This window comes from Syngnathoides biaculeatus, chromosome 3, assembly GCF_019802595.1.
Source record: "Syngnathoides biaculeatus isolate LvHL_M chromosome 3, ASM1980259v1, whole genome shotgun sequence".
NCBI lineage: Eukaryota > Metazoa > Chordata > Actinopteri > Syngnathiformes > Syngnathidae > Syngnathoides > Syngnathoides biaculeatus.
Genome location: NC_084642.1, coordinates 10,793,790 through 10,809,867, shown reverse-complemented (window position 1 = coordinate 10,809,867; position 16,078 = coordinate 10,793,790). Strand labels below are relative to the sequence as shown.

The window sequence follows — 16,078 nt, the reverse complement described above, 5'->3', positions numbered from 1 at the left end:
AAAGAGCAATACCTGACATATTAATGAACGTACCTGCTGTGAACAAAGGCGAAACTAACACTTTATAGTTTCTGTACCATCAAGCTGGGACCTAGTCAAGTGCAACAATTATATTATCCTCTATACATACTACAAAGTGCGAATCCTCCTCAGCCATGATGTAACGTACCAAAACATAGATCGTCAAAAAGAGGACGGTGAAGACGGTCGCCGTACTTATTACGGGAGCGTGTGTTCCCTCTAAGTAAACGTGGGGGTGCAACGGCGGCACTTGATTGGAATGTTCCACTTAGAGATAATATGTCAGGCATCTATTCACAAATTTTGTGTGAATGTAAACATACACTAAACAAGTATACTTTTAACTCTGTTACATATATACTTCCAAAAGAGGCTTCAACCTGTTTGTTTTCACTCTTAGCCGAAGCTTGTAGTCAAGCTAAAGAAACGAAGAGGAGTTGTTGTGAATTTGAAACAACCACATACCCTCCGCCAGCATACAATAGCCACACGCGCTAATGTTTAGCATTTGCTGTTTGTGGCGGTGTTGTTCCCCCTCGAAGCAACATAGATCTGATCACAATAGGTGCAGCCAATTACACAGCCAGACAATATAACAATACTCACAGGCATACAATTTGTACCCTCTTTCAAAAAAAAAAAACCGCTATTACTGATGTACTGAAGATCTGAGAGAAGAGCTCATTTTCCAGTACATTATATCCATGTCTGTCCTTAGGCAGCCACAGCGTGCACATCCCCATCAGCAGTCTTGCAAGAGAAGGTGTGACAAAAATTGCTTGGTTCTTTTTATAATTTGATTTTGTTATGTAATTCTTTGATGTTTTTACAAAGTATGCTATTATTATCGTCCTTATTACGTAACATTTCTCTTACAGTTCGCATGTCAAAGTGTCCTTGGGCAGGAAAGTGGACCCTAATTTGCACCCACGGGGCATGGCAGCATTCGCCCGTTGGTGTATGAAATTGTGTGTGATTGGCTGAATGTGAGGCTTTGAGAAGCGCATTTTGCTCTGTGATAGTGGAGATAATAAACTATACTGCATACACTAAGTGCAGTCCAGTACGTTGTCAAGTCATTGCTACTAATTATTGCGACAAATCATTGCCATTATCAGTCTTCACATTGATGAATATCATACGCTATTATTGATAACATAATTAAGAGGTTGTTTGAGCAGACTTTTTATTTCAAATGTCTGTATCAGACAGGTATCCCTTCACATTTATAAGTACACAAGAAGTAGCTCTCAGTTTCCTGAAGGCTGTTCTAGCAGTTTCCTAACAAGGTCGAGATAAGATCTCATCGGATGTGCAAACGTGCATTTGACAATTTATTGCAAAGTTGGAATGAAATCTTGGTTTTGGCTTTAATTTATTGATGTCACCTCCACCCCGTGTTTTCTGGGGTCCAATCCAAAGGAATGGGTGTGCCATTCCGTGGGAAGTTCAGGAAAAGATAAATGCACAACAAACATAAAGTATTTAGTATCTATTTTCCTTGGCCCGTACCTTACAAATTTGTGTTAAATATTGTTGGTTAAAATATTGATTTCTCATGCGCAAGTCTTGTGTGGCGGAGAAATATGTTAGAATAGTACAGGACATGTATGAGGGCAGGAGAACAACAGTGAGATGTGCTGTAGGTGCGTCAGAAGAATTTAAGGTGGAGGTGGGACTGCATCCGGGTTCCGCTCTGAGCCCCTTCCTGTTTGCGGTAGTAATGGATAGCCTGACAGACGAGGTTAGAGTGAAATCCCCTTGAACCATGATGTTCGCAGATGATATTGGGATCAGCAGTGGCGACCCCTAACGGGACAAGCCGAAAGAAAAAGAAGAAGATAAGGAAACGGCAAACAACAAACCACCTTGGCAGAGTTAACTGATATTTTTCCCCGCCATGTGCAATTCAGCTAAAAATATTTGGAATTGCCCTCAGCTCCACATTTGTGCATGCACCCTCGTAGCATTTATTGGATTTACGCTTTCCCTTTCGTGCTCTGCGGCCCCCCAGTCAGTCTTCAAAAGACACACGGGTGGCTCCCAGAGGACCCGTTCACCCAAGGCGCACCCTCAATGTGCTTCCGCACCGCCTCCATGACGACGGCTCTTTGCACATTTGCAAACAAATCAATTCTGCACGCTACGGCGTAGCAGAGAGCCGAAATTAATTCCTGCCATCCGTCAGGGATGTGCTGTGACATCATTTTATTGTGTGGCTGTAATGTTTGTCTGAGATCGCCACTCCCGTGACTTGCACAGAGGCGACATTACAGCATCCTCCTGGGATACGTTGAATTTATAACAATTCATATCCCGCCGCAGTGATTTTGTACACAACACAGGTCAGGTCAGGTCAGATATGAAGCAATTCACATATGCTGTGTCAGGTTAGTGAGAAGAGACTCACCTATAAGAACATTGTCTTATGATTTAATTATGATTTTGGCACGGTGGAGCAGCTGTAGCAACAGCAGCTGTGATGACCTCACAGTTCTGAGGACCGGGGTTCTCCAGGCACTCCGGTTTCATCCTATATCCCAAAAACGTCTTCTTTTCCTTTCGGCTTGTCCCGCTAGGGGTCGCCACAGCGTGTCATCTTTTTCCATCTAAGCCTATCTCGTGCATCTTCCTCTCTGACTCCCACTGTCCTCATGTCTTCCCTCACAACATCCATCAACCTTTCCTTTGGTCTTCCTCTCACTCGTTTGCCTGGCAGCGCCGTCCTCAGCACCCTTCTACCAATATATTTGATGAACGCTCATCGCGCTTGGCACAGTTTTACGCCGGATGCCCTTCTTGACGCAGCCCTCTGCATTTATCCGGGCTTGGGACCGGCCTACAAATTGCGCTGGCTTGTGCCACCCATGGGGCTGCAGATAGTCACATAAAGACAATCAAATAAACAAAGTCATCACACAAGGTACACAATTTATATACTACCTAGGCTAAGTTAAAGTAAGGGTCCGAACACGTGAAGATAGAAGAAAAGAGAGATAAAAGTGATTCGAACCACAATGTCCTTGCAGTGTTTCACACGGCAGGAGTGAATATAGTTTAAGTTGAGGGTTGTGTCCACTTGTCCGGCATCGTCTAAATCCTCACGGTCCTTGTTGTAGTCTTCCGACTTGTGGTCCAATGTAGGGCTCACTAGCGTTAGCTCGTTGCTACCATTAGCTCGTCGCTTGCGTTAGCTCGTCATTGGTTATTTAATTTCACTTTCAATGGTTGGTACGTGTCCCATATCCCCAAAACTTACAACATTAATTGGAGACTCTAAATTGCCCGTAGGTGTGATTATGAGTGCAACTGTCGTCTATCTCCACGTGACCTGCGATTGGTTGGTTCAGGGTGTACCCCGCCTCATGCTCAATGACAGCTGGGATAGGCTCCAGCACTCCCGCGGGCCTTGTGAGGATAAGCGGCTCATAAAATGGATGGAGGGATAGTTGAAATGGCTTCTGAGATGAGCATCAGGTGCCTCCATCCAACTGACATTAGTGATCTGGCCTAATTATTGTTCAGAAAGAAACCTGCTTGGTTCCTGAGAGGATGTCTCTTAGCAATATCTGTCAGCCTTTTGGGCTCTGAAACCAACCCGCAGTGGTACTATTGCAAAACTTGGTGAACACAGCCAGTAGTGTGTAATCGTGAGCCCTGATTTTCACTTTTAAAAAATGTTCCCAATTTAATCTGAAAACCTCGCAGGTGGTTTTACTCATGCACTCATACTGTACATTAAGTTGTCCTTTTTCTGAACATTTTAGTCATCGGATCTTTTCTTTTATCCGTTAAAGCGCTAATTTGTTTTGCGATAGTAGTCTCTGAGAAGCTGCATCAGATATTGAGGCTTGTGGGCTTGTTTCCCACGTTAATATTTATAAATGGATGTGACTCAGTTCCAGTGTAAAGGTTGCAGTTGAACAGTAGAGTACCGTGATTTCCGGCCTTTAAGCCATAACTATTTTCAACCGCTTTCAACCCTCCGGTTTATGCGGCAATGTGGCTAATTTGTGCAATTTTTTTATAACGACTGCAAGGGGGCACTCGAGCGGAAAAGGCAAGAGTGAGACCGGTGGAATATATGTGCCGAGGAAGTGACTTTTACCGGTCCGGCCCTGTTAGCGATGCGCTAGCGTGTTGCTGCAGTGTCTCAGTGATTTTTACCGGTATGATTTTTTTTCTTTTAACCGGCCCTTTTAGCGTGGCGCTAGTTTTAGCGTTAGCATGAGCGCAGTGCTAGCATTAGCGTTAGTGCGGTGCTAGCGTTAGCGTTAAATTCTCTATCTACCGTTTTTCTTTGTAATGCAATGTGCAATGGTGGCACATGTGGCTTTTACACAGCTGCGGTGTATAGTTGTACTAAATGGTATTTCCTTTACAAATGTACTGGGTGAGGCTTATAACCAGGTGCGCTCTGTAGGCTGGGAATTACGGAACTTAAAAGTCTGACTAAAATGTTTTTGTCTATTGTTGTGTGTTTCTTTCGGCTTGTCCCTTTCGGGGTCGCCACAGCGTGTCATCTCAGATGAACGCACATATGTTTGGCACAATTTTTACGCCGGATGCCCTTCCTGACGCAACCCTTCTCAGGGAGTGGAGGCCCCAGTGGGATATGAACCCACAACCCCTGGTTTTCCAAACCAGTGCTCTAAACACTGAGCTACGGGGCCTCGTTTTTGTCTATTGTTACATAGAGTATATAATTTTTCATTTAAATATGTTCACTTTACGCCTAATTGACATACTTATGCATTTCTGTTCATTAACGCCACTAGCCATTCCATGAGGAAATACTGTGATATACATTTTTAGGACACTCTTAATTCATTAATTTCTTCATACTGCATTTCCTCATTGGGGGTGAGCTTCAGCCTATCCCAGCTGACTTTGAGTAAAACAGGCGGGGTACAACTGCTTCAACGATAATGTGTCATCCATCGATTTTGCAGTTGATGCGACCTTTTAATGTCCTCTACGTAAAGTTTGACAACATTACCGGTGACTGTCAAGACTGACTCACCCAAAGTGGTTGCCACTCAGTCACCGAGCACCTATAGAAAATCATTTATGCTCACATTCACACCTAATATAGGCAATTTGTAAATATCTTTATCTGCAGAACCCTCATTGGAAAGATCTTTGGTTTCTGCTCACCATAAATTACGTTATAATGTGGATGTTTTACGTTATAACATGATATGTTTCACGTTATAATGTGGTCGATTACATGTTATAATGTGAATCGTTTCCTGTTATAACGTGAAATCTTTCACTACCCAAAGTCTCCATCTTAGCTTTTCATTTTTCTGCCCTTAAATGACTGGAAGACTTTGCAGCAAGCTCACGTCATTCATCTCCAATATTGTCATTTCAAGAAGTCAATGAAGGATATTGCACAGCCTGTATGCTAGCATATAATGTAATAAATTATTTAAATACATATGTACTGTAACTATGATGTTTTTTTAATTATGTAACTACATCAGATCATACAGTTTGTTGCATATGTACTTAGATTTGTTTTTAATTTGCTTGAATTTACTCAGGCGGCACGGTGAGTCAGCTGGAAAGCGTTGGGCTCGCAGTTCTGAGGACCCGGGTTTGATCCCAGCCCCGCCTCTGTGGAGTTTGCATGCTCTCCCCGTGCCTGCGTGGGTTTTCTCTGGGCACTCCGGTTTCCTCCCACATCCCCAAAACATACAACATTAATTGGACAGTCCAAATGGCCCCTAGGTGTGATTGTGAGTACGATTGGTTGTTTGTGTCAATGTGCCCTGCAATTGGCTGGCAACCAGTCCAGGGTGTACCCCGCCTCCTGTCCATTGACAGCTGGGATAGGCTTCAGCGTTCCCGCGACCCTCGTGAGGATGATCGGCTAAGAAGATGGATGGATGGATGAATTGAAAATGAGACTCAATCGCTTTCCCTGGATAAAGAGGTCAAGTAAATAAACAAGTACATTTAAAGTCATGCACAAGTTCGGAGACAGGACGCGAACTCCGCACAGAGAGCTATACGCGAGATTCAAACTCACAACCTTTGACTGTGAAGCAAACACGCTAACCACACACCCCCACTGCGCCGCCCTCCTCTGCCGTCGATCCGAAGTAAAACCTTTTCTTTCCGTTTGAAATTTCCATCTAATTATCATAAATATGCAGGCCGCGGGGATCTCTTTGCTATCTAAATTAGTTGCTTGTTTCATAATTATATCGAATAATTTCAATGATTACCACACTATGAGAGCGCGTGGAAAAGAGTGAATAGCACTTTTGCTGTCATTGTCTGACATGTCAACATGTCTAAAATAGTAGAGCAAGAAAATATTTGTACAGTCCCACTGTTCAGGATGTGCGTGTCTGGGGGGGCAAAGGTCGCAGAAGTGTGCAACGAACCCGCCTATCATGCAGAGTCATGTTGAAAATGAGCATTGACATTTTTCTTGCTTTCTTTCCTATTTTTGACCTCATTAGAGACATGACAGTGGAGCGTCCACTAGCGTCACTCCAGTAACGTGAGAGGCTGCCTCTCAGTGGCCGCGGCTTTCCTCGTAGAGCCGATCCGTCGTCTTGTCAGTGAGAACTTGCTGGGATTTTGTTTTGCAACATCAAATTTAAACCTGCGGTCGCTGCGATGTGACTCAGTAGCGGCGTTGCTGTGGTGGCGCCAGTTTGGCGTGTTATTCAATCACGTGCAGGAAGGAGCCGTTTGTTCACACATCTGGGTGTTTATTCTTTCCCCCCTCAATGTTACTGTTGAATAATTTATTCACATTACTTTAATTAACCATGGAGAAACTGTACCATTGTGGCGCTGTATTTTTTTTTTTTTATGCCATACTAGTGACTTACATAGGCAGCAGTGCTGACTAGTGGTTAGCATGTCTGGTCCACAATTCTGAGGTTTGGGGTTCGAATCTCAGATGAGACCACATTAAGCGGCGTTTGCTTCCCGTGCAGTACTTTTACTTCCTTTCACGTTCCAAAACATGGCTGTCAGGATAAATCGCCGTAGCTTGTTTGTCAATACATGCGATTGGCTATGGCTTAGTTCCCTGCAATTGACTAACTAAAAATATTTTTTTTTAACCTAAAGTCAGCTGGGATAAAAAGGTCACTACCACGTTCTAACGTGATATGTTTCACGTTATAATGTGGATGTTTCATGTTATAACATATGTTTCATGTTATAACATATGTTTCACGTTATAATGTGATATGCTCTACATTATAACGTGATTTGTTTCATGTCATAACATTTCTTTATGTTACATCTATGCTTCCGTACTACGGAACGTATTTCTGCCATACCAAAAAACAAAGGTCGCTATCACGTTATAATGTGGATATTTTTATGTTATAACATGATATGTTTCACATTATAATGTGGTTAATTACATGTTATAATGTGAATCATTTCAAAAGTTTCACGTTATAACGTAACTCATTTCATGTCATAACATGATATGATCAACGTTATAACGTGATTTGTTTCATGTTTTTTTAATTTTTTAATGCTACATTTATGCTTCCGTATACAGAAGCGTATTGCTACATCAGCAAAAAACAAAGGTCGCTATCAAGTTCTAGCATGATATGTTTAATGTTATAATGTGGATGTTTCACGTTATAATGTGGTTAATTACATGTTATAATGTGAATCGTTTCACATTATAATGTGGTTAATTACATATTATAATGTGAATCATTTCATGTTATAACGTAGATTCGTTTCACGTTATGACGTAGTAAATAATAAATAAATAAATTTCACCCCTCTTCACCCCAGTTCTTCTGGTTCTACTACATGTTCTACTAGATTACTACATTTTCCTTCTCCATGCATAAGAGGCAATCTTCGGGGACACCACGACTCAAAGCTCACCAAATCCATGTTTTGTGCAACACTCATTTAGAGTCCACTTGTAGCTGTGCCTTCCTGTATGCCACCTTGGAAGGGTGTGAGTGACCATAGTGTCGCCACAAGTTGACGCCAACTTTTCAGGTTATAACGTAGCACTTATTAGGTTGTACCTTGATATGTTTCATGTTATAATGTGATAAATTACACGTTTTAACATGGTTTATTTCACGTTATAACATGAAACGTTTCACGTTATAATGTAAAATGAATTATGTTATAAGATGGAATGTTTCACGTTATAACGTGTAATTAACCACATTATAACCTGAAATATAACATGTTATAACATGAAACATCCACTTTATAACATGAAATATATCACGTTATAATGTGATAGCAACTTTTTTTTGGTGGGATTTTTGGTAGGATAGGCTCCAACTGAATCATTTTTTGGGGGTAATTAAATTACATCATAAGTGCAGTTAACATTAAATCATAAAGACAAAACCATCACTAAACAATAACAGAAGGCAAAGCTCCACCAAGTTATGGCTCCATCTGCTGCTTGCGGTCGTTAACTCCCCCACTTTGTCCCAAAGCAAGTAGACTGTAATGGCGAGAGTTGAAAACAAGTTATCGGCTTCCCACCTTTATGCAAAGCCCCACAAAACAAGAAAGTCTCCTTGCACGGCACCTGCAGCACCGCTCCATGAAGTTTAACGGAAATTGATTTGACTCATAATTCTTGAAACTCACAAAAAGCAACAAACAATGATCAAAACAGCACCCAAACCTCATGTTTGGCGGAGTTAACAGCAACAAAGTAGAACCTATCCCACATTCTATCCTCACTCAAAGTTTCAAGGCGACAAGGCAACCACGTTTCATTTTACAGGACAATATTTCTCATTTCATCTGAAGGCCATCTCCTAAAAAATGTCCTGCAGAAAAGGAGGCATGGAGGCTTTTGGTAATGGATTTATTGGAATCTGCTTAGTACTCTATAGCAGTACTTCATTTTACTAAGAATCTGACTATTGAATTTTTTTACGAGCTATGAGCTGCCTAGCTGCATGTTTTCCGGTCTTCAGTTGCGAGGGCTGTATGGTGACGGGCAACTCCACAACAAGCAATACAGTACATACTCTAAAACAGGGGTCCTCAATGCGTCAATCGCAATCTATTCAGTTTCTGTCATTTTGTAATCTGATTCAATGAGTGAGGGATGACTGGTTGTTACATCCAATGGCAAAATTCACATACGTACTATAAAAACTGAAATGAAAATGCCACTGGTTTCTTTTAGGCAGCACACGGAACTTTCTCCAACAATTACCGCTGCTCCCCACACTTTCATTTTCCTAGTTTACTTTACATGCACCCCACCCCCTACACTCTTAAAGACGTACACTCATAATTTCAAATGTTACAGTACTTATGCAGCCCATCAATATGTTTTGTCATGACAGCGTCCACCACCACTGCTTTAGTTCACAACACAATCTGGGCGACGTAGAGCAAAGACGAGCTAGACATGCTGCTTATGTTTACTTTCGATATTAATGGAGAAAGTTAAAAAAGAAATGCTGTTGTTTTAAGATGCATTGACTGTCGAAGTTTGTGAATAATCAAAGAAAAAGTGGTTAAACTGGATGACTTTTACTCTTTTCGAGTGGGAAAGGTCTGGTCTGAAGCCAAAGTAGAAACTGCAGAATGAGATGGTGTGTCATTTTAATATTCCACCTTGGCACAGCCTGATACAGGATGAAAGCATAGACAATACAGTGAACAAAAAGCTAATTCTGTATTTTAAATATACATATATACTTATATATAGGATAATATATCGTGAGAGGCTAGCTGCTTGAAAAGTAGATCTTGGGGTAAAAAAAAGTCTGGGCACCCCTGCTTAAAATAACCATTATTGGAAAAAAAAAAGGGACTGAGCACTGCAAAAAATGTAAAGTAACAAAAAAAAAAAAAAAAACATTGTGTACTGAACCAAACTGCAGAGTTAATGCTAACACCAGTAAAGGGAAACGCTGCAGACTGCAAACTAAAGGAGTAGTGATATTGTCGTAGTAACTTATACTTGAACAGAAATGTTATCGATACATGCAGACAGAGCACACAACAATACTCACAGGCAGTTACTCTTTATTTATGTGCCCCCCAAAAAGAAATATTACAGTAACATATTAGTAAAGATCCTTCCTTCTTCTTCGTTTTACGTTCACCGCTACTATATGGGTAGTATTTCGGTATGTATTGTTAATCGTCCTGTACATCCCATTTTTTACTGCATTTTTGTTTTTACTGAAGTACAATAATGTAGGGTGCTGTTTTTTTTAATTTTTTTTATTATTATTAAACCCGCTCCTCAATTTTTTGGCTAGCGTCTTTTGGGGGGGCTTTATCGGGCATTTCCATTCATTTCAATGGGCGAAGATGATTCGAGATAAGAGCGTTTTGAGTTGAACTCGTAAGTCAACGCACCACTGAAGTGATAAACAGTGTGTCAGTTGACTGGGAGACTGATTTCCTCTGAAGTGTCTCTTTGGGCCCAATTACAGAGTGAGAGGAAGGGACGGGATGGCGCTCACGCAGACACGCCGGAACATTCTCAAGTCGTCGGCTTGCCTCTGCGCTCATTCTGTCACAGCAGATGATCGGACTTTGCGATCACCTGCACGCGTCGCCCCGTCTTCCTACGCAAACAAGTGCGACGTACATTATGATTCGGCGACGACACCAGCCAGGATGGCCGCGTTTTATGCACGGCGCTTCAATTATGCATGTGGAATCGGTGCTTAAAACACTAATAAGATAATGGAATGTGTGGCTTGCACTGCACTTCTTTGAAGCCACTTCACTTTTCTTGTGATAGCTTTGTAAATCCCGTAAACAAATAGCGGTGATCCTTCGTAGAAGACAGTCTTGACATTTCTTTTCAAATGAGGAATGAAGAGTTTGAGCCAGTGGCGTTTTATTATTATTTACGTGTGGGTTTCAAAATTGTTGTAGTGTATTTCTGTTGCTGTCGCAAATTGATGCTGCACTTAGCATTTCGTGTTACTGGAAGGTGGATTTTTGTAATTTTGCAGCAGGTTACTGCAGGGATTCCGAGTGTGAGTATGGAGTCATTAAAGCAAATATTGTTATTCATCAGGTCATTATGAATATTTTAGGTATAAGAAGTTAAATGTTTTTTTTTAATGTAGTGGTACACGCGCCTGACTTTAGTGCAGGCAGCGTGGGATCGATTGCCGCTCAGTGATGGTGTCGATATTTGCCCTGCGACTGACTGGAGACCAGTTCAGGGCGTCGTCCGCCTTTCGCCCAAAGTTAGCAGGGTTAGGCTCCGGCTCTCCCATGACCCTTGTGAGGATAAGTGGCTTGGATAATGGATGGATGTTTATTTAATGTTGTGAAACATAGACACAAATCGTCCTTTGAGTAAAATAAAAAATTAATAACCTCATTTATTCAATGTTATTGTTGGGACTCCTCACATCAAGCAACTCCTCAAAATATATCTGCTCTTTATATACGATTGAGCAAAGAAGTATCAGATTTTTTGGGAGTTTTTCCAGACGTTTCTGTTCGTGGAAAAGTTTACTTATGGGATTTTCTCCGTTGACTTCGGTGTGTTGTTTGCGCCGGCGCCATCACCACAGCAGATGCTCCACAGCATAAAGGCTGTTACCTTGAGAATTGTAATATTCCCGTGCGATGAGCGTGTCCCTCGAAAAGTGAAATTTGCAATTAATGAAAACGTCCCCCGTCAAAGTATTCGCTCGGCCGAGTTAAGTGGAGCAAACGCATAACTCAGAAGGCGAGAGCCGCGCTCACCTTGTACGTAATCTCATTAGCCGGCGCCCTCCCTTGACCCCCACCTGCCATTTCGCATCCAGCATGTCAACCGGCGGCCGCAGCCCCAGCATCCATCAGAGTCACAGCATGCAGTTATCTCCTCGTCCTGTCTCCTCTGGCATCGTGCGCGCGACCGAGGACCGCGGGTTTTAATGCAGCCGGCGCCGTCCTCGTCTCTGCACGCAGATGCAACACGCACAGCCGGGCTGTGACAAGATGTTATTTGAAGGGGCACGATTGGATTTTGGCTAATGTGATGAATTACTACGCCACTGTTGGCCCCACAAAATGAGCTGAAATGAGCAGCAATGTAAAGACAATCAGCATCTTTTTTTTTTTTTTTTTTTTTTAAATACAATCTCAATCCCCAAATTCAACTCACTTTGCTAAATATTTGTTTTGGACATATTTACTTAGGCCCAGAAGAATTTGGACAAGGACAAGGTTGTTATGACTTTGCCTTAATACACCACCACAATGGATTTGAAATGAAAAGAATCCAAATGTTATTGAAGACCATTCAATTGAACTTACCCTGCTAAAAAAATTCTATAGAAATCTTTATAGAAATCTATAGAATTCTATAGAATTTGTACAGAGCAACCTTTTCTAAAGAAATTCGGCTGTGATTTTCTATAGAATTTCTACAGAACAATAGAATTTCTATAGGACTTGGGTCCTAAAGTTCTATTAACATTATTATTATTTATAGTAAGTTTCATTTGTGTGATACAGCTGCACATAACAACACCTGAGAAAAGCAATGGTAATATTTGGTACAGAAGCCTTTATTTGCGATTACAGAGGTCAAACATTTCCTGTAGTTGTTAACCAGGTTTGCACAGACTGCAGGAGGGATTTTGACCCGTTCCTCCACACAGATCTTCTCTAGGGCAGACAGGTTTCTGGGCTGTCTCTGAGAAACACAGAGTTTCAGCTCCCTCCAAAGATTTTCTATTGGAGACTGGCGAGGCCACGCCAAAACCTTGATATGCTTCTTACGGAGCCTCTCCTTGGGTTTCCTGGCTGTGTGCGTCGGGTCATTGTCATGAAGAAAGACCCAGCCACGACCCATCTTCAATGCTCTGACTGAGGGAAAGAGGTTGTTCCCCAAAATCTTACAATACATTGCTGCTGTCATCCTCTTCTTAATGCAGTGCAGTCGTCCTGTCCATGTGCAGACCCCCCCCAAAAGCATGATGCTACCGCTCTCAGGCTTCACAGTAGGGATGGTGTTCTTGGGATGGAACTCATCATTCGTCTTTCTCCAAACAGAGTTAGTGGAATTATGACCAAAAAGTTCCATCCTGGCCTAATCTGACCACAAAACCTTCTCCCATGACTCCTCTGTATCACTCAAATGGTCATTGGCAAACTTAAGACAGGCCTTGACACGTGCTGGTTTACGCAGGGGAACCTTCCCTGCCATGCATGATTTCACACCATGACGTCTTAGTGTATTACCAACCGTCAGCTTGAAAACGGTGGTCCCAGCTCTTTTCAAGTCATTAACCAAGTCCTGTCGTGTAGTCCTGGGCTGATTCATCATCTTTCTAAGGATCACTGAGACCCCACGAGGTGATGTCTTGTCTGGGGCGATTGAAATTGACTATCATGTTTAGCTTCTTCCATTTTCCAATGATTTCTCCAACAGTGGACCTTTTTTTCACCAAGCTGCTTGGCAATTTCTCCGTAGCCCTTTCTGGCCATGTGGAGTTGTGAACTTTTGTGTCTGGTGTCTTTGAACAGCTCTTTGGTCTTGGCCATGTTGCACGTTTGAGTCTTACCGATTGTATAGGGTGGACAGGTGTCTTTATGCAGCTAACGACCTCACAAACGTGCATCTGATTCAGGATCATACATGGAGTGGAGGTGGACTTTTAAAGGCGGATTAACAGGTCTTTGAGGGTCAGAATTCTAGCTGATAGACAGGTGTTCAAATACTTATTTTCAGCTGTATCACACAAATAAATGGTTAAAAAAATCATACTTTGTGATTTCTGGATTTTTCTTTTTAGGTTATCTCTCTCATAGTGGACATGCATTTACGTTGAAAATTTCAGACCCCTCCATGATTTCTAAGTGGGAGAACATGGAATATAGCAGGGTGTTCAAATACTTATTTTCTTCACTGTATTATATTTTTTTGCAAAACCTCTTAAATTAGATTAGTCTACATTTCGCAATCACAGGCAGTTTGTTTGATTTCAAATCCAATGCGGTGGTCTATGAATGCAAGATTTAATAAAACTCACTTCTTTTACTGACAGGGGGCTGCTTTTAATGCTTCTTCCTTCCTTCATATCATTAATTTCTAATGATGACAGGATCCTGAGTAATATGCACCCAATTCTTTTGAACTTAACCAGTCCATTTGAATTCCAAGGACTGTCGTGATTGCGTTCCACATCCAGAATGCAGATGAGCAAGCTTTTCGGTTCGTATGACAGCCCGTCACTGTCCCAAGCCCTGAAACAGAAACTTACTGGATTCATTATAAGAAGCTGCTTTCACGATCAAGAAAAATGCAAAGCAATGTGAGATTCGGTGTTGAGTGTTGTACACACAAACTAAGAAACACGTTTTACCTTTGAAGAGACTAAAGCATGCGTTAAAAGTTTGATTTAATAGCCTTAAATCTAACATCAGTAATGATTCATTATATTTTAATTTATCATCTTAATCTTTGTTATCTGATTGGCTCGGAAAAATCACATTGTTCTACGAACTTATATTGAGGCCTCCATTTTGTTAAATTACCAAATGTGGTTCTGTGGACGATAAAGCGTTGCTGTAAAAACTTTCCCGGAATCGCTTGCTTTTTTACAGGTTTTGCGCCGTTTAGAGAAATTGCTTCCTTCTGAATGTGCACATTGAGGTCAAGAAATCAATAGCTCCTAGCATCTATTTCTCCTTTTTTTTTTAAACCCCCCCTCTCAAAATGTTTGGGCCAGCAGGTATATAATCTTTCATGTAAGAATTTGGAGAAAATGTGTCCCTTGTTACCTTTTAAAACTAACCTGAGTAATGGCTTTTATTTTGCCTGCAGTCGAAACCACACACACACAAAAAAACTGAGAAAAAAAATATTTATGCCTCACACTGTTTGGATAAAACATTTTCTGAGCGCACAAAGCAAGTTCCACATCGGCATTCTTGGTGTGGAAGAACTTGAGAGCCCTGACCTCTACCCCATCAAACACCATTTGGATGACTTACAACAGAGATTGTGAGACAGGATATCTCTCAGATCCGGCTTCAGGTTTCCATGCTAACACAGCGGCGGTAGCCTGGTAGCCCGAAGCGCAGCGAGAGTGACGGCCAGCCCGGCACAGAATAACTCTCGACTACGGCAACTCAAAGTGCATAAAACAACACGTGCACGAGTCTGTTTGAACTGGACCTGTTTGGGCAATTCAGAAAAAAAAAAAAAAAAAAAAAAAGAGCCAGAGTGTTTGTGCTTTTATCTGGTGGGAAGGGAGAGAACAATGCAGAGACTGTTGCAACAAAGCCAGAGAAGAGAACGAGTTCCCCTGTATTGGTCAAAGTAGGAACCCTTTTGATGTTGAATAATAGCTGAAGAAGGCAGCACGGTGAATGAGCTGTTCGCACATCTGACTTGCAGTTCTGTGGTTTGGGGTTCATGTTCTCCGGATGTTATCCCCCCCCCCCCTCCTCCCTTACACACCAAATGATAACAGGTTATTTTAAGACCATAGGTGTTAATTTGAGTGTGTGCGTGTGTTCAAAATATTTTCTTCACTCTCGAACGCTGTGAACATCTCCAGTGAATGTGTGAAACCACACCCTGCTGATTATTTTTAATCTTTGTCTCGATGTGCCCTGCGATTGGCTGGCTTGTGAATATTATAGGTATAAGAAGTTAAATGTTTTTTAATGGAGCCACTGGTGGTGTAGTGGTACGCACGGCTGACTTTGGTGCAGGCAGTGTGAGATGGATTCCTGCTCAGTGAGGGTGTCGATATTTGCCCTGCGACTGACTAGAGACCAGTTCAGGATGTAGTCTGCCTTTCGCCCAAAGTTAGCTGGGATAGGCTCCGACTATCCTGTGACCCTTGTGAGGATAAGCGGCTTAGATAATGGATGGATGTGTCACGACCCATCGAAACGGAGGTAGGACCCAAATGCAGGAGTCGGGAGACGCAGATGTAATTCGGGAAAAACGTTTATTGTTCCACGGTCGGGGATCGGGCAGGCAGTCAGGTGCGGCAGCGGTAGTCAGGACGTCGGACGTAGAGAGCAGGTCAGTGGGCAGGCAGGAGTCGGTACACGGGAGATCGATCAAAGCAGGCAGGAG

The 16,078-nt window shown here is 42.1% G+C and overlaps 1 protein-coding gene and 1 non-coding gene across 2 annotated transcripts in view; one reads left to right on the top strand and one right to left on the bottom strand.

Annotated features, from left to right (window-relative positions):
- kiaa1549lb (KIAA1549-like b) overlaps window positions 1-16,078 on the top strand; it is a 71,522-nt gene that overhangs the window by 12,056 nt on the left and 43,388 nt on the right. The window lies entirely within an intron of this gene.
- On the bottom strand, window positions 4,622-4,694 carry trnas-gga (transfer RNA serine (anticodon GGA)). The gene has a single exon. It is a non-coding gene; the product is annotated as a tRNA-Ser (tRNA).